The sequence below is a fragment of the Peromyscus eremicus genome, chromosome 16_21 (genome assembly GCF_949786415.1).
Source record: "Peromyscus eremicus chromosome 16_21, PerEre_H2_v1, whole genome shotgun sequence".
Lineage (NCBI taxonomy): Eukaryota > Metazoa > Chordata > Mammalia > Rodentia > Cricetidae > Peromyscus > Peromyscus eremicus.
This window is the reverse complement of record NC_081432.1, coordinates 18,236,375-18,260,167: the sequence shown is the minus strand read 5'-3', so window position 1 is coordinate 18,260,167 and position 23,793 is coordinate 18,236,375. Positions and strand designations below refer to the sequence as shown.

Here is a 23,793-nt window from a genome sequence, read left to right as displayed (position 1 = left end):
CTAGGTGCATCTTTGGGTCTTTAAGAAGAGGGGAAAAAGACATCTTCAATTTATCTGTGATGTTCTGGGGTTTAATTGATATTAGTCAACAGATCTAGAGCAAATCTCCCCGAGTCCCATTTTTAAACCCTGACTCAACTGACAATCCCACACAGCTGAAGAGGAGAGTGGGATTAATATATTAGTCACTGGTAACATGTGCCAGGCCCCTGTTACATGAGTTCCAGTAAAATAATCAAGGGGATAATAAAAAATAAAAAATAAAACTATATTCTCTGTCTACCAGATCTGACAGGAAGGATTCACTTTGCTCCATGATAGTATTTATTCATCATTATGATTGTAATTTAAAAGTCTCCACCCTGGAATGTGAGTGCCTGGAGGTAACACTCTGTTATGTTCTTTATTGCGCTAGCCACATTTCCTCATGTGGGTTTCCACACAATGACATTGTTGTTAAGCAACAAATGTCAATTGGACGTGTATAAATGGGTAGACAAACTGTCCTGTTCGCTTGCATTTGCTCACAGGTAACAAGGAAAACCCAAGAACCAAATGAGAGGCACAGTTCTCAATCCGTGAGGGAGAGAAGGCTTTGGGGCCACTCTCTTTGGAGTTCTGCCCAGCTGGGTAGTCCATGGGCTCAGTCAGGGAATGAGGAGAAGTATTCAGTATGAGGTAACCCAGCCCGTGTCCGAACCCCTCTGAAGTAGTGAGAAGAGGTACATGAGGGGCCTTATGAGGTAGCCAGCTTATTGTTACTCGGCTATTTTGTTATTACCTATTCCAAGGAACACAGGAGATTCGTAAGGCCTTCACCATATGCAAATAACCATCTTGGGCTTCCATTTAATGAAAGCCATTTTGGAACATATTTATCAAATATCTTAGACTATTTTTCCAATTTGCCATTTAAATGCAAATAAGCTTCCCATGTGCTTTGGCTCCACTGGCCTGGGGTCAGCCCGCATGAGATGGCTTGTTTCCTTAGACAGAGACAACTTCAAGGCTTTGTATAAATACAGGAGCTGTGGTGTGGCTCCTCGGCTTTGCAACGTGCAGCGGCATGCTCCAGAGACATCTGTCTTTGGTATGTTCTTTTAATTACTCCTCTGTTGTAATATCCGGCCGCTCTTGCGGGAGACAGCAATGCAGGTCACCTAGCTCATTTTAGGCAGCAGACACAAAAGGGGACGAACAGCAAGACCATAACCTGAGGACTAATGGCCAAGCGTGTAGAGAATCAGATAAACGAATAAAGGTGGGCAGACAAATCTGCACTGCCTTCCCTAAAAAGCCATTAGAAAAATGACCACCAGTCTCCCCGTTTCAAACTCCTTTCAAAGATAGCCACGTGAATCGGCCCAGAACGATGCCGCTGAATTCAACCAGGATGATAAATGGTCCCTTTACCATGAGATTGGCTGAAGTAAAAACACAGTGGGGATGAATCTCGAGATGTAAAGTTGAGAGAGCTGTGTGTGATTCTCTGTTAGATGACATGTTTATTAAATATAATTTTATGTGACCGACCGGCCACTGTATTGCTTGTTTAATTGATGTGTATAGCCTTTTGGAAGGTGCTTACTGTTCAGAATGAAATAATACACTTTCTAATTGTGTACATACTTGATTCATCACAGTGTTCATGGTCATTTCAAAGGAAAGCTATTAACTGAGGTGCCCAAACCTGTCCTCCTGCCCTTTAAAACAACGTTCCAACAGCAGTTTCCAGCAAGACCTTTCTGTACACTAAGTACCTGCCTGGTCTTTAGGCAATGTGTATTCCTAAGTGTCTTGGACAGGGCCACGCTCCATATTCTAAAAGTTCTGTCCAAACAGTTTCAGAACAAGGAATGAAATACACTGTGGGTGTTCATTTGCATGCAGTGGGGACAGATTCAATATCTACCCATGGAAACTCTTCTAGATTTTCCTCAATTCAGTGGTTTGGTAGCTTTTGTACTCTTTAATAAGAACAATGGGAAGTTAATCTCCCTTTCAAAAGGGAAAAAAAATCAGAAAACATAATTTTGTCAAATCTCCTTCAAAGGAATTTCTTCTCTAGCCTCTTATCTGTTCAGAGCTGCTTAAGATATGGGAGTCAATATCAATCAGGAAACATTTGACCCAAAGAGATAAAAGTCCGGAGGTATGGGCGCTTGATGAATGGTCTGCTCTTATCAGCCTGTAATTGCTATTATAAACCCAACAGAAAGGTTCCTTCTACCCGGCTTTCTGAAATAAGTCTCAGAAAAAAAAAAGAAAAAAAGAGTGGGGGTGTCGCCATTAAGTGTCAAGGCACAGAGCATGCGCGACTCTTGTCACAAAGACAACAGGTGGTAGTTTAGTCAGATGGAGAGTCAGTTGTGTTCCACATTTCCACCTTTTGCCTCCTAAACACACTACACACTTACTCTCTTACACACCGCACACTCACCCATACACGCTCATGCACACACATCCACCTACACATGTGTACACACATACAAACATATATGCATGTGCACGCGGGCACGCATACACACTCGCACATCTGTGTATTGACTTGTTTACTCTGCATATCCTCATTGTCTAGAATTTTTTTTTTTTTTTTTAAGGTTTTAGGTCTACTGATTGAAGTAAGGTTGAATCAAGGCTAATGAGGTACCTGGTATATACTAAGTTCTCCTTACACATTGGTTGAATTGGTGAGTGGTAACTTGGACAAGAAGAAGCCTGGGGACTTGGATGGATGAATGGGAGAGTCCGTGCTGAGAGGATTATTATCCTAACTTCAATGCTAAGGAAAATGAGGTTAAAAAGTGTAGCGTTGTGCCGTCAGGTAGGCACTTAATTTGGTGTCTTCCTATCTTCTTAAGATGCTAAAAGTTCTCTCGTCTTTACCTGAGACTCTAAACCAGTCTAAAGGGTGGAAATGGGAGAGGGTACAGCTCCAGCTTCATCTCTCTGATTTTGAGCATAAACGCTACTCTCTCATTTCAAAGACCACAGGATGAGAGGGAGGCTCAGTGCAACGTTTCCCGCGCATCGTATAATCCTGGCCAACCCTGCCGCAGCCATGGGAGGCAGGTGTTGTTACTCTTTTGTGAAAGATAAGAAAACTCAAAAAAAGTTAGGCAACTTGAGAACAGACAAGGAGGAAGGGAGCAGATGCTAGCTAACATAGCCTCAGGTGAATTACAGAAACAGGTGCCCTCTATTTCTAGAGTGAGTCCACAACAGGGCTGCTGATAAGAAGACCTCGCTTCTAAAGGCACAGGAAGGCTGGAGCTCAGCACCTTATTACAATGCTTAAAGAGGGTCAGTGGTCCAAGTAAGCACTGGTGTGTTCCAGAATCTTCCATCGGATTTAATTCCACGAGTTCCAACAACAGTTTATGCATCCAACCATACCAGGCTCTTGGTTTTCCCTCCTGCCTTTCAGAGGCTCCTGGAGCAACCAGGAGGATCGAGCTTGCCAGTTAGGTGATGCTGTGGAAATGTGAACAGGAAAGAGGGCACTGGTGTGAAAACTACCCACCAAGCTTCCTAATGCCTAACCAGAGTTGACCACAGTGTCGGGAAGAACACTTACCCAGAGCTCCCTTATCCCATAGCCTGTGGAGATGAAGGGCACTTTCCTGAGGAAGTCCTGTCAGGGTTAAAGCTACTCATGACACAAGCACCTACATAGTGCGAGCATCCCTTAGTCTTTCCTGTCATCCTTGAAGCTAAAGACCTCTGGGAAGCTGCCCTAACTACCGCAGACAACAGCATTAGATTTGGTCTGTTGCATAGCGTCATTATCACACAAAATTTTATTTCAGGAACCAGCTCAGAGACTGACCTAGCCTCCCCAGCTGGCTGCATCCTCTAACGTGCCGAAGGCATCCTTCAGGCCTCTGTTGGTTAAATATCTGTGGCTGGCTGGGGTGGAAGGTCAGAAATAAACTTATCTTTGTCCAGAAGAATTTGCTCCTCTTAATTGTACAGGTAAGGCTTCCGGAAGTGGATTGACGCCCATGTTCCCGCCTGTCCTCTTCAGGGTGGCAGATATCTGCCTTTTTATTTCCGCTGACTTTTTCATTCTGGATGTGACCAAGAGTCTGTTGTTTCTGACTTGACCATCTGCTTTAAATCCCTGGCCTGTGTACCTTTTTCAAATCCACTTTAAACTGAATGACTCTTTCAATTTGGCAGTACGTTCTTCTTTTTCTGGTCTAAGAATATAACTCAACGTGTGGCAATAGCTTGTCCCATGTGTGACTAAAACACACGCCATTTTAAAAATTTTTTTAAATTAAAAATTTTTTTTTTTTGTATGAGGGGAGTGAAGAGGGCTCCATGTCACACATGCATGCATGCAACTCTCCTTTCGGGGCATATAAATTACATGCTATGGATGGCGACTACTGGAAGCCAAAGAGGAAAGGGCTCACCAAACTTAAGGAACCGAGCCAGGGAAGTCTGGATACCGACATTCTAGTAGGAGCTTGTTACTTTCAAATGTCTCACTCTCGGCTAACCAGGGTTATTACCCCAGCAGTTCTCAATCTGTGGGTCACGACCCCTCTGCCAAGCAAGCCTCCGTCTCCAAAAATACTTGCATCGTGATTCACAACAGTAGCAAAACTACAGTTAGGAAGTAGTAGCGAAAATAATTGTATGGCTGGGGGTCACCACCACCTGAGGAACTATGTTGAAGATTCCCAGCATTTGGAAAGTTGAGAACCACTGGATTATCCCAAGAACCATGTTACTTCAGTGAATGGGTAAGAACTGGCCACATCAAGAGTTAAGAAATGATCGTTTTCTGAATGACCTATTTCTACCACTGGGTGTTTCTGCCACACTGACGAGACAGGGGACAGGCCCTGGGATGTGGAAGCCCACACGAGAGAGAGGGTCAGAAACTTGTCCTTTTGACTTATTTCTTGCTCTAGAAGCTTCATCAAGATGCAAAAATAAACAAACAAATAATAAATAAATAAACAAGCAAATAAATAAATAAATAAATAAATAAATAAATAAATAAATGGAGTAACGTTGGCTCCATGGGCTACTGAATAAACTTACCCTCAAAGTTATAGTTTTATATATAACTATATAGTTTTATATATAACTATAGTTATACAGTTATAGTTTAGATCCTTGTGGGTTATATATGTGGGGGTTCTCTTTTTAAACCAGTTGTTTACAGCGTATGTTTCCATCCATTTCCTTGCCAGAAAGTAGATTCCTAGTTTTTTTCCATCATTTCAGTTCCCAGGGCCCCCTACTCTCTGTGTGTGCATGTACACATGGAAATCAACAAGAGTCTTCCTTCATGGCTCACCACCTTTTTTTTTAAAGAATTAAATATAATAATAATAATAATAATAATAATAATAATAATAATAATAATAAATCTTTAAAATATATGGATTAATCATTGGCTAGAACCAGAGTCCAATAACACCACAGTGAGTAGGCCAGGCTGTACTCCAGTTTATCTATGCAAGTGTCGTGTGCAACTCCGAACATATCCTAAAAGTGCTGAAATAAACCAACTCTTTCTTTATTTTTAAAGACATAAACATCACATCTCATACCCAGAAGGGGCCAGAATGGGGCTTTTCTGGCTCATACATTTGGTGCAAGGCATGGGGGGGCTACTTCTCAGTTAACAGCCCTGATCATAACCTGGATTTCTCTAACTCCAGAAGCCATCCCTTCTGACGGAGTAATATTTATAGAAAATGAAATTTGCGTTTTCAATTTACGCCTGACTTTCTCTTTCATATTCAAATGTTACATATATTCTCCAGCATGTTTACAGAGTTTTCCCAGATTTCTAAATACATACACTCGAGAAGTTCTGAAATATACACATTTTTAAAGATGGCTCTGTGTGCACCAAGCTATCCCCAGATGTTTAACATTCCGAATTTCTCAATAAATGAGGAACACACTAGGAAAGCAAACATAAGCTGACAGTATTTAGTCTAAGTTTCTTTAAATGGTTTAACATGTTCAATAACAGTATTTCATTATCAGCAGTTATTAGGGAATCCAGAAAGGAGGTTTGTGGGATACGATGTGGAGCAGCGCATAAATGTGGTTATTACAATGATTGTTTGGGGTTTTCTCATAATGTTCTGTGGTAATGAGTCTTGTCTTCTACCTTCTGAATCATATATATATATATGAATTTCATATACATATACAAACATATGCATGTGAATATATATATGTGACAAACCCATGATCTCAGCTCATTGCCGCTAGCGCTCATTAGCGAGCATCACAACCCCACATTCAGTTCTGTGAGCTTTGAACCAGTTCCAGAATGAGGGCTACAGCAAATGGCAGCTTGGCCTTTTCGCATCTCTGATTTCTTTCTTTTTTTTTTTTTTTTTTTAGCACTTAAAAAAATGCAGAAAATTCTCCATAACTGCTCCTTTCACACCTTTTATCTCCTTCATAAATCCATAATATTCACTCATTAAATCTCCAACTTTGCTGGGTTCTTATGTAATGCTTAATTCTCTTCTCCTCTGGTGTTGGCTTGTGAAATGTCTTTAATTAAAAAAGCTAAAAGCTCTCTAAATCTGGATGGCAGACTCATTTCCAGGGTATTCAGGCATGTTGTCTAATTTTAAAATCCTGACAGGATACATGTAAATTTATGCAAGTTTCACAAAAGTCACAATTTCCTCCTTGAATTCAAGCTAAAGAAAATGCCCCCAAGCTCTTTCCAGAACTGTTTGTTTTGCTGGAGAGCTAGATTTTTCTGCCCATTGTGTTGGAGGTGATTATTGTGAAGAATATCCCGTCAGCATCCTGTCAATCCGCTCACAAGGAAAGAGTTAAATTCCCCCAATTATTGATCAAACAGACTCAAAGCCAAGGCTCTGAAACATTATGGGGGGAGGAGGGGCTTGAGGATATTATCATGCAAATTATTTTGGTTGACAGTAATTAAGAAATTATATGTTAAGAAAATCAGTAATTGTTCACATGAGTCATTAATGTGTTTTCATTCTTTGTAAAATGTTCTGGCACGCCCTTCCTTTCTTGCTTTAAATACGGAGGGAGGGGGAAATACACAGTATTTGGAGCCCAGCAGAGAAACATAGTAATTGAAAGTTTGCTGGGAAGGGAGGATTTGTGGAAACTCCAATGTGGTTCTCAGCCTTTCTCCATGTACTATCCTTCACCTTAAGATTGTCCTCAGAAAGCTGGGGTAACCTCTTGGAGTATGTGAGTCAGGGTCATCCACGAGTTGGGACTGTCTCCCCACTGAGGGGCTCATAACCACTGGTCCCAGTGCTTAGGAAATCTACACAGAAAAACCACACACCAGGGGACTCAGAACCAGCCCAGGCATGGGCCATTAACCAGGCCCAGCTAATTCTGTGGCTCCCTAGAAACAAATTCAACCTTTGCCAACATTTGCTTTGGAGAGGTCTTAAATCTGCGGGAAAGAGGCTAAGAGTGGACGACATTGACGAGACGCCTCCCAATGATAGGTACACTTGGAACGAACTCCAGTTAGCTTCTAAATTGTCAATCCCTAAAAGAGCATAAATGAAAATTACACTTTTTTTTTTGAAAGGCAGCCTCAAGTACTGACATGTGATCCATAATAATAGTCTTAAACTAGTTCTGACATAATATCGCCAGCGGCCTGATAACCACAAATGATTGCTTTAGTTAAGAACTAGCCAGAAGCAAAATAGATCCATGTAAAAGTAGTTTGAGCCATAAATACCTCAACAATATTTTATGTCACTTTGTAAAAAGTTGAAGGAGTTTTATAATAATTAACAACAACAACCACCAAAAGAAAAACCACGCCACGTTCTTGACTATTGTACCGCGATTGTGAAAGCTTATTTCATAGTCCCGAGGCTGCCAGTATGGTAAATTATGCAGGCACCAGAGAAGCATTAAGGAGAAATAATAGCAACTTAAACGAAGGCTGACGTAATTCATGATAAACAGTCATTGGAAAATATTACAGTGTTGTCTTTTTTTTTTTTTTTTGAGTGGGTTTAATCAGAAGAGTGTGACCATAATCTAACATAAACCACTTCCCCTTTCCACTGTGCCTGTAGTTGGAATTCTGGCATTCACCCTAGCTAGCTGCAAGGGTTTTATTCACAATAATTGCTGAATCCAGAGCCTCAACACCTCCGGGGACCTTAACACTGTCAATTTGGAATTCTGATTGATGGGGGAGCTTCCAAGACAAAGCCCCAAATCTCTGAGCTGCTTGGTTGGTCCAAAAGTAAAGCTGAAATTGGAGGGTGGTATAGCCAGGGTGCTTTAAAGAACATGTATCAGCAAGGGTGGATGAAGACAGCCAACACTGAAGAATGACTGTATTGTCCCTTCTAATAGAACCCAAGATGTGGTATCAACCCCACACCTGTCCTGATAAGGGCAAACCTTGGTCCCAGGTCATTCCAGGTGAGCTGTAAGTACAGTAGCACACGAAGACGTCCACACAAGGACAGCCCAACCTGCCAATTTCATTACTGCTGAACATCACCAGGGAAAGGCTGGAAGGCATGATCATACACCATGGAGTTGTCTCAGAGGTGGTTAGGGTCTGGAGGGGGATTAAAAGTTGTTACCGGCTGTGTGGAAGCCCTGGTTAGGGGCAGGTCTATGGGAGAAAATAGTACAGAAGGGAATTTCACTCAGATATGGAGACAGGGCACTACTTAACTCTCTGGCAGTCACACTGTCTCCAGGAGCGTAAAGACACAATTATGTCAGCAAGGCCTTCCGGTGTCAAGTTCATCGAAATGTCTTTAAGTCAAATATTGATTACCTGTGATGAGGGGGAAGGGGCAGCTAAGAGAGAAAGCAGAAAATCTTAGGGCTTCTCCCCTCCACTGACTTCTCTCTCACTCATGAGCTGCCCTCTCCAAGGGCTATTAAGAGCAACAGAAATGATTTCATTTTTTTTCCTGCCTCTACTTTTCTCTGCCAGCCTTGGGGTGGAGGTGCTAATGAGCTGGAATAAACTCAAAGGCAGGAGAAGAGGCCTTCGAGAAGTTGGGGGCTTCGGTGACCCATACAGAGGGGGCCTCTGTCCCCGATAACTAGGCACGAAGTCCATTTTCCGAAGATTGCTTAAATATTGGATATATAGCAGAACACACTATTTTTAACCCGGAATCTTTTCCTCCCAGTTGCGTCTATTTAAACCATCCCAGAGGTCAAACTCTCCGGCCACTCCTTTAAAACGAGTTCAAAATAAGATGAATGGCTTTCTCTGACATTTACACTAATAAAAATGTGTTTTATCTCCTCTTAGCACACGGAACCTTGCTTTCTTTAAATAGCTCATCTTGAGCATTATCAGTGCATTTTGCTCCGTGTACAAATATTTTTGTGTATGACAATGAGCAACAGAATGCAAAGCTTGCAAATACTTATTTTTAGACATATGGGAAAAGCAGTTAGAGCTAAAAATAGAGAATGAAGCAAGCGTACTTATCGGCCATGCCATTGGACAGGCAGACACCTCTGCCATTGGACTTGCTATTCAGATGCTGTGGAGCACAGCAAGAAACATCACTTTGAGCACACACAAAAGAAAATATTATTTCACAACCGAAAACATCCAATCATTAAAAACAACATCTGGGTGTCATTAATAACTTATTCTACAGCTGAACTAGCCAAATGATCTGTAGCCTGACTCAGAACTCCTTGGTTTCTATTTTTGAAAGGAGGGGGTGGGGGTGGGGGGAGCGGCGCAAAGAACTTAACAGCATGCCTTACTTTTGCAAATGTACACACCCTGGGCAGTTTCTGAATTTCTAGAAACGTGTGCACACATCCTAAACAGTGTGTGCACACACATGAGGCACGGGCTGTTTATGTGTTAATCACCACTACCCTTGATATGGAGTCCTGTTTTTGTTTTGAGGAAGTTTCTACTGTAATATTGAGTTCACTCTTTCTCCTCAGAGCCTTGTAGATAATTAGCGTACTTTGTAGACTGGCAAGAACCTCACCATAAGCAACATCGGAGAAACTTTCCCATTTCAAACTCCCACAAAGCCTTTTGTATGCAGCCTCTTAGCCCATTGAAAGAACAGGCATACTGTTCAAATAGTACAGCCTTGAGATAAAAGAACTAACAATATTACCGCTGTACAATCCGTCGCACTAAAACACCCTAAATATTTATACTAATGGGAGTTGAAAATAGTATCAAGGAAAATGCCAAAATATTTCTCCTACATGTTATTAGTAACAGTCGCTGGGAAGACAGATGCCAAAATCCAGTGAGGTTCTAATTCACTGGGTCCTGTCACATGGCCTGTCCTAAGCTTGGTGAAATGTCAATAGACTTATGGACCAGGGAAAATTGTCTTTGAGATAATCTATATTTAGAGTGTTTTTCTTTAAATGCCTCTGACACATCACTCTGCAAGATACTGAATTTCAATGACAAGATGCACATTTTTTTCATTGTCTCCAGAGCCGGTGATGCAGCAACCAATGGGTTTCATCCTTCCACTGGGCAGTGCTTTGCATTGTATCAGCCAGATGGTGCATGTAACAAGGATGCCTCTACAGGAAGAGGTGTAAGGATCGATGAACTAGACTACTTCATTGGCATTTATTTATTTTCCCCCAGAATGGAACAGAGAGTAAATATTTTCAGTGGTATGGGCCACACTATGTCTACCATCATCGCACAAGAGACACAAGGGTTTACGTGTGGTCATGTCCCAACATGAAGCTTCAGCAGACTGGACCAGATCATCAGTGAGCATTTGTCTTCCCTCTACTGACCCACAGCACACAGGGTGGGGTCTCAGTGAAAGGAAGACATCCTGTCATCCTGCCAGTTTCCAAATCTAACATCTCACCTCCAGTGGATGCTCAACTAATGTTGGACCAGAGAAGGTGAAAGATCATGTTTGAAGTCACAAGCAAAGGGATGCAGGTCCATTTGAAGAACACCCCTGGCTTCCCTATAAGGGAGCACTGCTTTTTACTATTGCACAAAACTCCCAGATAAACCGGGCATAAGTCAGATTCTTGAACTAACTATTAAATGAATTAGAATGGTTAGCAGAATACTAGAAAGAATAGCATAGCATGAGTCCCAGCACCCGGTTAATTAGCATGTTGGATGACTTCCTTCAACAGCGCTGTCTCTTTGGTTCCCTCCCTCTAAGGTTGCTGGGAGAATCAATGGAGGTAATGACCACAGTAGGTGCTCAATAAAGGTTAGATGAGGTTGGCTTCACTTAGCTTCGAGCTAATTTAATACACACTATTCCTTAGGCAGACAGCACACAAACCTTACTACGCTTATAACTCAGTTCCTGACATGTGTTAAACTCTCAATAAAAGGTGTGAGCTACTGGCATTATCATTCTATTTTAATTAATCAGAATTCCTCGGAAATGAACCACCCTACCTAATGATGTTGAAATTTGATGGAGGATTATGAGAAATGTCTGTTGTTTCACCAATAGTCCGCAAGTGTGTGAAGACAGAGAATTGTCTGGAAGGCCACTTACCTGGGATTTATCATCTCAGGTTTCACACACTCTTCAGTTCTGAAAAGTACATCCAGGATGGTCTACATTTGCTCACTGTACTAATTTTTGCTAATAACATTGTTCAAAGCCCTTATTGTAATGATTGCATTTGCATGCACATTTTTATGAGATGACTTGATGCTTCTATCAGATTTTCAAAGGGACCTGAGGTTCCCGAGAACCACTAAAACATGTCCAACATTTCATTCTTTATATGAGATATTGAGACCCAGAACCCTGAGTGGAGTTGATCAGGTTCCCTGCTGGGTATGTTCACATTAACAAGCCAGAGAAGTGTCATTTCTGGTCTATTGTGTTTTTTTTTTAGTTTCTCCATAATTACAAACATAGTTTATAGCTCTCCACGGTCATGGTTCTGTATGTGTACTCAGGTAGAACCCTTTAGTGGAACTTGTAGTTGCTGAATGAACACACTTACAGCTTCTTCTGCCACATTCTACCCAATGTTTGCTCCCACCAAAAACCACACCTCCTCCATGCCACTGACTACAGGCCACTTAGGAAGGAGGTAATGACTCCTTCACCTCCCTTGTCTGTTCCTTTTGTGAAGGATTTCAGTTCTCAGCATTTCTACAGCACTATCTGAATCTTAAGTGGGCAGAGAATGTGATTAAAATATTGGTTGCAGAGGGAATGTAAGTTTGTATAATTGTTATGGGAAATATGTGGGAGGTTCCTCAAAAAGTTAAAAATAGAATCGTCACGTGGTCCATCCATTCCATTCCTGGGTATATCCAAAGAAAATGAAATCATTATGTTGAAGAGAAACCCACACTCCAGGGTCCACTGTTACTTTATATACAACACAGAAGCAACATCTGTCAATGTCAATCAACTGATGAATGATAATGAAAGTGTGGTATGTGTACACACACATGGGAGTACTACTTGGCCTTAAAAACTAAGAAAATCTTCTCATTTGAAACAACATGGATGAAGTTGGAAGATATTACGCTAAGTGAAATAAGCCAGGTGCAGAAAAATAGATATAGAGTGTTATCACTTATTGGTGGAATCTAGCAAAATTACATGAAGAAATACAGGATAGAGTGATGGTTACCAAGGATGTGTGTAGGGAGGCTGGGAGATATCAGTCAAAACATACAGAATTTCAACCAGATAGGAGGAAGAAGTCCAAAAAATCTACTGTAGACATGCTGACTACAAAGACTGTATTGCATTTTTGAAACTTGATGAGAGTAAATGTTTATGCTCTCATCACAAAAAAATTAAGTGTGCAAGGAAATGCATAAATCAATTTACCTTAGCCCTTCCATAATGCATATTTTCAAAACAGCACTTTCCTCACAATAAATATATTGCATTTGACAAAACATTTCAGTACAAACACATTACCCATTCAAAGTTGAGAGATTAGAGTAAGACTCAGGAATCACAGCTCTATTGTGTTTTCTAGGACAGCAGGTAAACTGTGGGTTGCGACCCTTTGGGGGTTGAATGACCCTTTCAGTAGGGTTACCTAAGAGCTTCAGAAAACACAGATATTTACACTGCGATTCATAACAGTAGCAAAATTATACTTATAAAGTAGCAATGGAAATGGTTTTTGTGTTTGGGGGGTCACCACAACATGAGAAACTGTATTAAAGGGTGGCAGATTAGGAAGGTTGAGAACCACTGACTTAAGATATCCTTAAATTTAATATTTTTTATATAATTAAGGCAATGAAGCCATTAGATATTTACTCAACTAGAGAATCAATTTTATCTAAATACTTATTTGCAACTGAAATTAAGAGTTCAAGGCTAGTCCGGGTGCTAGAGTAACACCTTATCAACACAGGCAAGAGCACACTCTTGGGGTAGGTAAATTACAGGGTCTCCTTGCAGATGAACACTCCTCAGTGAAAGACATTGAACAACTTCTAAAGAACACTTCTGGACTTTGAAAAGATAAATAAATGTTGAGGGAAAAAATTCCTGTTCTCTTTGAGCTAGCTCTTCCCTTTGAGAATTCGGTCTACCTTGAGCAAAAGTTGAAGCAGGGGAGGGGGGGTAATAAATACTTGACTTATCTAAGACAGGAGATAAGGACAATGGGGGCTTGAAACCTCTTGGAATCCAGTGGTGGTTTTTCTATCATTTCAACAAACAGGTTGTTACAAAGACAAATAGGCTTGATTCTTACCCCAAGAAGGACTCTAGAATCCAATGAAAATATATGTAAGGCTAATAATTTTAATAAGAGGCCAAATGTTTACAGGGGGTTCTAAGGAGATGGTTCTGGGAGTGGGTAAAGACACTTGCTACCAACCTCAGTTTGATTCCAGAACCTACGAGGTTCAAGGAGAGAAGGGTTCTTACAAGTTGTCCTCTGACCTTCACACTTGGGCAGGGGCATGCATATGCCTTCCCACAAATAAGTACTTAGTGTTTTATTTTTAACAACAAAGAGAGGGTGCTCAAAAACACTATGTTTAATTCTCAGTACTAAAGTATGAGTCCAGGGATAATGGCATGCATTTATAATCCTGGAGCCAAGGAGGCAGAGACAGGTGGACCTGTGAGGTTGGCTAGTCTAATTAGCCTAGCCTAATCTGAGAGACCTGTGACCCAGTAAGAGACCCTGTCTCTAGAAATATGGTTTGTGGCTCCTGAGGAACAAGAAGTGAGATTCACCTCCGGACTCTACATGCACATACATGTGGATGTGCATCCATACTTACACTTATACTTGTACAGGCACAGACACAGAGGTGCATCTGCACACTTGCACACACAGGTGCACATTAAAATTTAAGAAAAAGAAAGAAAAAAGATTGGGCAAGTATTGAGTAACAAGGAAGGGACATAGAGTACAGTGTTAAAAATGATTACTCTGAAGTCATCTTTCCAGCCTGGAATCTGCCCTTTGAAGAGCCAGTACACCAAGAGAGCCTTCAATCAACCCAGCAGCCTCCCTTCTCCCCTTCCTTACAGATCGGAGGAAGGACTCAATTTAACAAGAAGCAAGTCTGGTTCTATTGCAAGAGGCCTCTCTGAGGCCTTAACCGCCGTAGGGTCTCTGAGAGAAGGGCCGAGGAGCATGTGCTTCCTCAGGGGAAGAGGACATCGTCTACGGGGACAAGTTTGCTTGTGGGAGCTGCTTTTAGTTGCCACTGAAAGCTAAAAGCAGTAGAGGAAGCCAACTCTTCGCACTCCAAATCTAGGGCCTTTTCCAGTTCTTTCCCTGCAACAGCTTCCTCCATGAATCCTTCAAGATCCTGCTTGAGATCCATCTCCCTGGAAGACTTCACCAACACCAGGGCCCTCTTTCAGGCATCTGTGAACCCCGAAATAACCTCTTCCATTTCCCCAGCAGAACATCTTGCAGGGGCTGCTACCTGGTCAGAAGTTTCCACTTATCAAGGCTTGCTCATGTCATCTCCTTTGGCCTTCAAAGTAAGAGACTCTTAGCTCCTCTTGTTCTATAGCCAAAGTGTGTCAGCAGGCCTTTGTGTGTGCACGCATTTGTGTGTGTGTGTGTGTGTGTGTGTGTGTGTGTGTGTGTGTGTGAAGGGTTGGGAGGCCTGTGCACCCACATACGCATTAAGGGTGTGCAAGCCCAAATCTGTCAAGTGGGGCCATTGCTCTATGTCTTAGCCGACACAACCTAATGTTTAGTGCTTTGAGAATAGAGACAGGTACCCTAACCATGCCCAGAATTCAGCTTTGAACACAGTTGGTGCTCAGTGAGAGACTGGATGAGCACCCAGGACCATGACCAGGAGAATGCCCCAATCTTTTTCTGTCCATTGCACCTGCTCTTCAATCCTCCAAGATGACCCCCGGACAGCGACAAAGGCCATCAGAGAAGAGGCTGCTGGGGAGGGTGTTTCTGTGCAGTTTCTAAAGGGGGTACATAGCCTAGATGAAGGAGTTGAGACCCATTCAGCCACCGATAAGAAGATTCCCCAATAGGCAAGCCCAATTGGCCCCTGTGCCAAGAGCTTGGCGACTCTGCCTCCTTCGAAAATCCCATTTCCAAATCATGGCAAGCTAAATTTAATTTTAAAAAGGGAAATGATTTATGTGCTGCAGGAATAAAGAAGTGATAGAAGCGGAAAGCTTGCACACATTTCGTTTTTTGAAATTAGGCCTATAATTTTTTCATTAAAGGAGGGTGCCAAGTTGGGGAAGCCAAGGCGCTCTGAGCAGAAAATTACAGAGAAGTGTATGGAGCAAGTCCTGTTAGCCTGGCTGCCTGGGTCTCCAGTCCAGGAGAATAGGCTCTCACGCTCCACCCCTTCAGTCTCTATACTGCAAACTGCTCCAGCTCTTAAAGGGCCCTCACAGAGCTGCTTCTCAGGTGAGGAGGGAGCTGTGAGGGCCTTAGCAGGGGAAGGGAAACCAGAGGATAGTGTGGGCTGAAACAGGGACAGAAGGGTCACAGAGAGGGGAGGGTGGCAGCTAGCATTAGGGCTTCTTGATTCCAACCAGTGCTTTTCAGATTCTGAATCTTCCAGATCATTCCCTATCTAACTATATCAATCAATAATATATATATCAATCTCTTCCCTCAAAACCTGTGGACACTACTGGAAACCCCTTGTCTAGAAAGATGGCGGTCAGCTATCTGTTTCCAGATGGCCCAATGTCAAGTAGGTGATACAATCTTTCTAAGCAGGGTCTGGATTACAGGCAGTCAGGTGAAGGGGAAAGACGGCACCACAGGCTTTGAATCAAGCAATCCAGGTTCAAATCCTGGTCCACCCATTTATAATCACATTGCTAACCTCTGCTGTCTTTATTCACAGCATGGGTAAGAGCAGTGACCAAGGTGCCCATGTACCCATTCCCTCACTTACCCAGGGTGCATTACTTGCCTATTGTATGCAACGACTCTCCTGTACTGAGCCCACAACAGTGAACAAGACAGAAAATGTGCTGTTTACATGACCAAGGGCTTACAGTAGTGTGGGGGGGTGGGGGTGGGGGAGGGCGGGGAGTGGGAAGACAGTCAGTAAACCCGTAAATAAACAATTACAGGAGTTAATTTCAGATAATGATGAGTTGTGGGGCGATAATAACAGGTTGGATGATGGGACTGAGCTGGACTTGTGGAAGAGGACAGACAGATACCGTCTCTCTGGGGAGGAGACGGTAGGACAGAGGCCTGAATGCCGAGAAGGAGGAGACCCGTGATGCCTGGGGGAACACATTCCAAACGGACAGCAAAACGAGTATTTCCGGCTACAGCAGATGTTGAATGACTTTTAGCACCAACTCATACCTCATTTTCCCAAGTTGTGGCCACAGCGTATAAAGCACTTTTGTGGGTGTTTTCACTGTGACTCTAGTGCGTGGCTGTGGTTGTGTTGGTGAATGTAAGAGGTAAAAGGTTCTAACGACGATGAGGAGTTTGGTAGTACTTACTCATCTTTACAGCAATCTAGGAGGCATGGTCCATAACTATTTCATCTCTTGTCCTTCTCCTGGGCTGCACACACTACAGTGTGAGCTATTTGAGATCCAGGGAAATTCTGTCTTGGCTGTTCACCAGAACCAGAACCATGCTTGGCAAAATAATACTGATAATAACAAGAGGCATGGAGTAGACACTGAGTGGGTGGATGGTATCTTGCTATATGTCACTCATTGAAGCCATGATCTGAGTGTCTCTCAATGGACTTAAGAGAAGGACTTAAATCCATCGAATTCCCCTGACAGGACACAGTGATGTGAAGCAGAGAGCAAATCCACATATCAGGAAGGTTTTTTGTTGTTGTCCTTTATTTTAAAATTTATTTATTGGGGGTGGAGTGGGGAAGTGGTTCAGTGGTTAAGAGCGTGTTTCAGAGGACCTGAATTGGGTTCCCATGTCAGAGAGAGACCAAAGTTGGCCTCTGAGAACACCTGCATGCACATGTATGTACCTACATACAGACACAAACTACACATATGATTAAAAGTAAAAACAAAATTTAAAAAGTAAAGATTTACTCTTTTAAATTTTGTGTGTATGTGTTTTGCCTGCATGTATGTAGGTGCTCCACATGTGTGTCATGGAGGCCAGAAGAGGGCATCAGGTCCCCTGGAATAGGAATTACAGACAAGCTGCCAGGTGGGTGCTGTGAACTGAACGCTTAGCAAAAGCAGCCAGTGCTCTTAACCACTGAGCCATCTCACCAGCCCCCTCAAGAAGAGTTTTAAACATAGCAAAGATATCTTTTTCCTGAATCTCATTCCAACACTCTTACTTTTCACTAAGATATTTGCCTATTATATTTTTCAATGGCTGGTTCTTTCGTGTGTGTGTGTGTGTGTGTGTGTGTGTGTGTGTGTGTGTGTGTGTGTAATTAACAAAGTGTCATGTATCCCAAGCTGGATTCAAAATTGCTACATAGCTAAGGATGATCTTGAACTTCTAATCTTCAGGCCTCTACCTTCCAAGTGCTGGGATTAAAGACATGCATCACCACTCCCAGACTATGTGGTGCTAGAGATTGAACCCAGAGTTTCATAAATGCTAGTCAAGTATGCTACCAACCGAGCTGCATCCCAAACAGTTATTTTTTTTTTAATTAAAAAAATCTGGTTATAGCGGGGAATATATGGATCTTGGTTTTGAAATGGAGAATCAGTTATTTTTCTGGATGGAATTCCTAGGTCAAGGCTTAGTCAACACAGACATGGTCTCTTCTTTCTGGGGTAAAAATGAATGTATCACTAAAGAGTGGTTAGTAACTCACTGAATCCCCTCAGCTACAAAAGGCATTCAAGTTATTTTAAAATATCCTTTCAAGTTCTCCCAAAAGCGGGGGAAAAAAAAAAGCACTAATCCTCAACATTCCTCAAACCATGACTCTAAATTAATTCATAGTAGCAACATAGAATTTCTTGCTCTAAATCCCTAAGTGAGCTAGGATCCAGGTTGCCAGTGCTTCTGACCAAGGTGGTCTGTTCCCCAGCCCCTCTTCTACTCATAGAAGCTCAAGAAGCAGAACACATGTGCTAATCGTTATGTGGAAGACACCTGACGCACCTCTACCCACAGACTTCCGTGGATTTGACTCGGTACGTTAGATCAGAACTTAAATATCCTCCTTGTGTCTGGTCTAACAGCGTAGGGGCACAGAGAGACTTGCTTAGACTCTACATTGGGAGAAAGAGTCTCTAGGAAATTTCCAGGGGCACAGTGAGATTTCTGAAGGCCAAGGTCTCCTGCACGAACGACATGCATGAAGCCTGGCTCTTTTCCTACTCACTTTCAATGAAAAACTAAACAACTGCCTGATGTTCCTTTGGGAGTCTGGTGACCACCACAGACAGTGAAATGCCAAATGTGGACGGGGGCCAGGAGCAAAGACATTTGACCATCAGAATCCACTGTGACCATGAAAGGCACTTTGGTGCGGACACAAAACAGAAACAAAAACAGTTTACTCATAAATTTCCATGATCCGTGACACAGCAACTGCCTTTCCTCCATTTCCAGCAAAGCACGTGATCTTTGGAGGGGAAGAGTCCAGCTCTCCTTGATGCCTTATTAATGATTTTGCATGTTTTGAATTTCCTTTCATTAAAAACTCAGGGTTTTGTCCCTTCTCCTGTTCTGGCTTTTCCCTTTGCTTTTTCTTCTTTTGTCTATAATGCCATCATTTCAACTAACAGGAAATGGAACAGGGCAAAGTTCAAGGCACACTCAGAAGAGTGACTTTAAAACACGCTGTGATGTATGGACAACTTTACATGTTCATTCCGGCTCTGGTAAGCCCCCAGGGGCCTTGGGGATGGGATTCCCGTAAGATTCAATAAACACCATGGTTTCCTATGAATACATGCCGTCTAAGACCGAAGAAACACGTTGATTTCACATGTGTGAAATGTTGACAAACCAAATTCAACAGAGGCGCACACAATGGAATAGAAGAATACAGCCTTGCACTGATTCTCCTTCCAACACTCTTATCTCTGACCAAGGTAGTATTTGTCTATTGTTTCTCAATGACCCTTTCTTTCCTGGTGTGTGTGTGTGAGTGTGTGTGTGTGTGTGTGTGTGTGTGTGTGTGTGTAAGTAACCAGACTGACTTACTCTGAACCTAACATGATGTCTGTGATTGCCTGATTTTACAGATGGAACAAATAAGGGACCTCATGGCATCTGCCTTAGAGAATCAGATGGTTGGGCCCCGATTTACACTTGATCTCTTTGCATGTGAGTTTAGCACTCTTTTTTTTTTTTAACTACATTTTTGCAGTCCTTTTCTACACCCTATCCCCAGTGGAATGTGTGTCTTAGTATAAAAACAGCCAAGCTCTCTCCCTGCAGACCAGAGCTCATGGTGTCTCCACAAGGACGAAATACCTGATGACAGGCAGTCCCATCTCTGCTTCGCATGTGGTTGACCAAAGCCATACTTCCCTCTGCTCCACTCCCTTGTCAACAAACACACAAACACCCCAACTGCCAGAAAAACTTAAAAGCCTGACTTCTGCTTCCTATGTCTCTGCAATTCAAAACACACACACACACACACACACACACTGAACCACATCTAAAGACATTTAATCCTACCTACTTTTAAAGACTTGTTGTTTATGTAAATGGGGCTAGGCTTGCACTTCTCGAATAGGAGCTGGTACCTTAAAGTTTTCCATTCCTCTGTTGCACTGTGCATGCCTCTGGTTGAATTTAGTTTGTCAACACTCCACACATGTGAAATCAATTGGTAGGACATTACTGTAAACACCATGCGTTACAACGCGGTGGACCTTTTATTGTCCTAACTGCGAAGAAGAGACAAAATGTTTGCCCATGTGGTTTTCCTCTCTAGCACACATAATATAAATGCCAGAGTCCATTTTATACAACAGAAATCATTACATAACCAGGTAAGAGAAGGAAGTGGAGCTGTTGGGAGAATGCCTGTGTTGGGAGATTGCTACAGGACAGTAGGCCCAGGAACCACGCTGGTGGCTAAGATTTTTTTTATGAAGAAAACAAAATGCCATTCATGTCACTCTCCCCTCATTGTTATTAAAATCTCATTTCCTAATTGTGTGTGCCACACAATGAATTTTTATACTTCTTCAATGGGGAGTCCAATGTGTGTTTTTTTTTTTTTAAGTTAATTATCTTGTGCTAAGAAAGCCCACTGCCAACAGAGCAGCGTGAGTGACAAGATGGAAGAATATGGGCAGGATGTGGGGGCTGAAGCTCTTCAATCACTTACCATTAATATGATTCAATTTATGCTCAAGTCATAGGTTTAGACATTACACAGCACTGTCAGCAAGGAAGGGACTTGCATAATACAGAGAAGAAAGCAGATGGCGTGTTATCAAAACCCTTCAAGCCTAAAATAACCTTCCCAAGTAAGGAGGATAGTTAATTAAAACCAGGATATATTTACTCGATTCGGAATATCTCAATGTAAATAAAAATCAAAATGACACTACTGTAATGTTGGATTAAATGATGAAATTTCATCTATTTTATTTTTCTTTAATAGTTTCTAATCAAACTTTTCATTAAGCGGCTTCATAAAATTCCACAGAGAATTTATTTATAGGGACTGGTTGTAGATTTAAAAGGCTTACTTTTATTGTTCAATTAAAGCTGTTATTCAGTGGACAACATTAGGGGAACAGGGAGGGGGCCAAGCTGCTTGGCGGTGGGGAAGGCTGTGCCGCAAAGCCAAGGTTCCCTTCAGAGGCGTGTTTTGGTTATGCAGGTAGCCATGTTGGTGGACCCCAGAGAAAATGTGGGCTCATCTCTGTTCAAAGGAGCTCATTCCTGTTTCAAAGCCACTGGCTGGCTTCTTCCCAGTTTGGCTACCCGCTCACATATTCATGTCTTCTTACAACCCACCCTAAGGTTGACTATGACCAGAAAGACTTAAGAGAGAGAATGGTAGACTCCAGCCAATAGAGACTTGGGGACGGAATTGTCAACAATCTACATTTTTTTTTCTAACAGGTTTCTAAAACACAGACCTCCATCTTTTAAAATGAGACCAAGGAAGGGTCAGGGAGACGGCTCTGTTGGTAGACACGCAGTATACTTGCGATGCGCCCAGCACAGTGGAATATTCCTGTAAGCCCGGTCCTGGGTAGGTAGAGACAGGACAATCCCTGGCGCTTGCCTACCAGCTACCCTAACCTACTGGGGCATGTCCCATACCAATGAGAGACCCTGTCCCAAACAAAAAGGTGACAGGAGTTTCAGAAATGACACCTGGGGTTAGGTTGTCTACTGGCTTCTACATGTGCACACATGCATGTGCACCCGCACATACAAACATGCACCCACACAGAGAGAAAAAAAAATAACAGACCGAGTTGTAATGCTGTTGCAAGGCTTCCCTTGACCTCTGTTCCTGACTACTGTCTCAGGCCTCCAGTCCTACCCCAAACCACTGCTAAATTTTTACCCCTGATTGCTTCCCCGACAGCTATCATTGATTCTTTTAACTCCACTGTGCTTCCAGATGTGTTAATCCTGTCTTCCCTATTGGGATTCTTAATCCTCAAAACAAACAAGGACCAGATTTTATTTCTTCCTTCTGTATCCCTTCTATTGCCCATGTCATAGGAGAAAGCAACATATCTGTTAATAAACTAAATACCATCAGGCATAGAAAATCAGATACTGGCTTTTGGAGAAGAAACTTCGAGGGATGTTATGGCGATTTGGAATTCCTTGTATCAAAGACGTAGTTGTTAAATGCTGTAAATTCTTTGCCATCAGCCCCACAATTCATCCGCCTGGTGATATGGCTACTAAAATCTGATTTTTATAGCCTAGTCATACTGTTACCTAAATTATATTTGACCAGTTACTGAAGTCACCGAATGTGTGGCACAGAGTATATGCTGCATAGAAGACTCATCTGTGGGCCCCCTGGCCCCCTGGTTATCTGACAGAATGCTTCAGTCATCTGGCAGTCCTCAGTCTTAGGACCATGTGTTTAATGCTAGGCATTAATTAAATTTATGTTCTACCAACTGTTAGTTGGTTGGAGAAACCCAATACCATGTTTTTAACAAATACTTGAACCCATGTCAATTTTACATATTACCAGTTGGGGGATTTAAAATATCATTGTCTGGAAATTTAGATGTGTACCTAAGGGGGGGGGACACATATGGATGAAAGTGCTCCAATGGACTCAAGATATGCTGCATGGCCTGTGTGTTAGCATGAACTACTTTCAAAAGAGGAAACCATCCGAGGCGCAAGCTAACAATCTGATGATGGGCTCATCATTGAACTTGCCTTCTAGAAGCTCTTTAAAGTGCCTTTATTCCAAAAGAAATTTTCTACTTCCAGAGGCTGGAGAAGAAAGGCAGAATTAAAATGAGGTATGCCAAAAGAAAGTTCAGGAGCACATTCACACGGAGACGCTTGTGTTTGCAAGAACATTTAAAATTCCTTTAGGAATGCTCCAGCAACCACTGATCATTGTTGGATAGGAACGTCTGTTTTCCAGCTCTAGACAGAACAGCTTTGGAACTCAGTGACTAATAATTCCTAAATTAGCCAAAAAGGTTAAAGCATTTTTTTCATTATATTACATTGTTAAACACTAACTTTGAATGCTTTTAAGTAGGGGAAAACATTCTCTCAGCTTTATTCAGTGTTAGAAGCCTAGAGACCTTTGGATTAGCTGGTAAAACATGGGGCTTAGGAGCAAGGAACGTGGGTGAATTTTTTCCTCTCTCTCTCAAATAATGAAGAAGGCAGATCTGTAAATGTTCATCTGAAAGGAAAGGGTACTTAATAATTGTATTGGATGCATTGGTCTGTTTTAATGAAAAGGCTATTCGACTATTAAAAATAGGACCATGTGTACTTCTGTGTAGAAGGAAAATCTAACCCCCCCACATGCACACACCCACCACATGACATGCGCACACCCACTCTCACATAGTCTCTGCCTTTGGACTCCAAAGAGTTTACATCTTGTTGTCATCCCTCTACTTATCTTCCTCCTCAGACCATCAGATTCCATCCCTTCACCCTAGATCCTCTGCTGTTCACACGTCTACATCCAAAGTCCTCTGTGGTAGCCTACGAGCTCCCGAAGGCACAGACTGTCAAATTTGAGAGGCCACAGTAGATTCACAAAACCATGTAGAGGTATCTCAGAGCTAATTGGGACGATCTGGACTTGAAAATTTTGCAAATGAGGTATCCTTGGGGACAATGTAAGCCAATGGAATCAGTGATGACACCAGCTTGAAGCAAGTCTATGTATGTACTTTCAAGGCCTCAACCTCTTTT

At 42.2% G+C, this 23,793-nt stretch overlaps 1 protein-coding gene across 1 annotated transcript in view; it reads right to left on the bottom strand.

Moving 5' to 3' along the window:
- The window catches only part of Arid5b (AT-rich interaction domain 5B), a 174,596-nt gene that overhangs the window by 61,039 nt on the left and 89,764 nt on the right, over nucleotides 1-23,793 (bottom strand). The window lies entirely within an intron of this gene.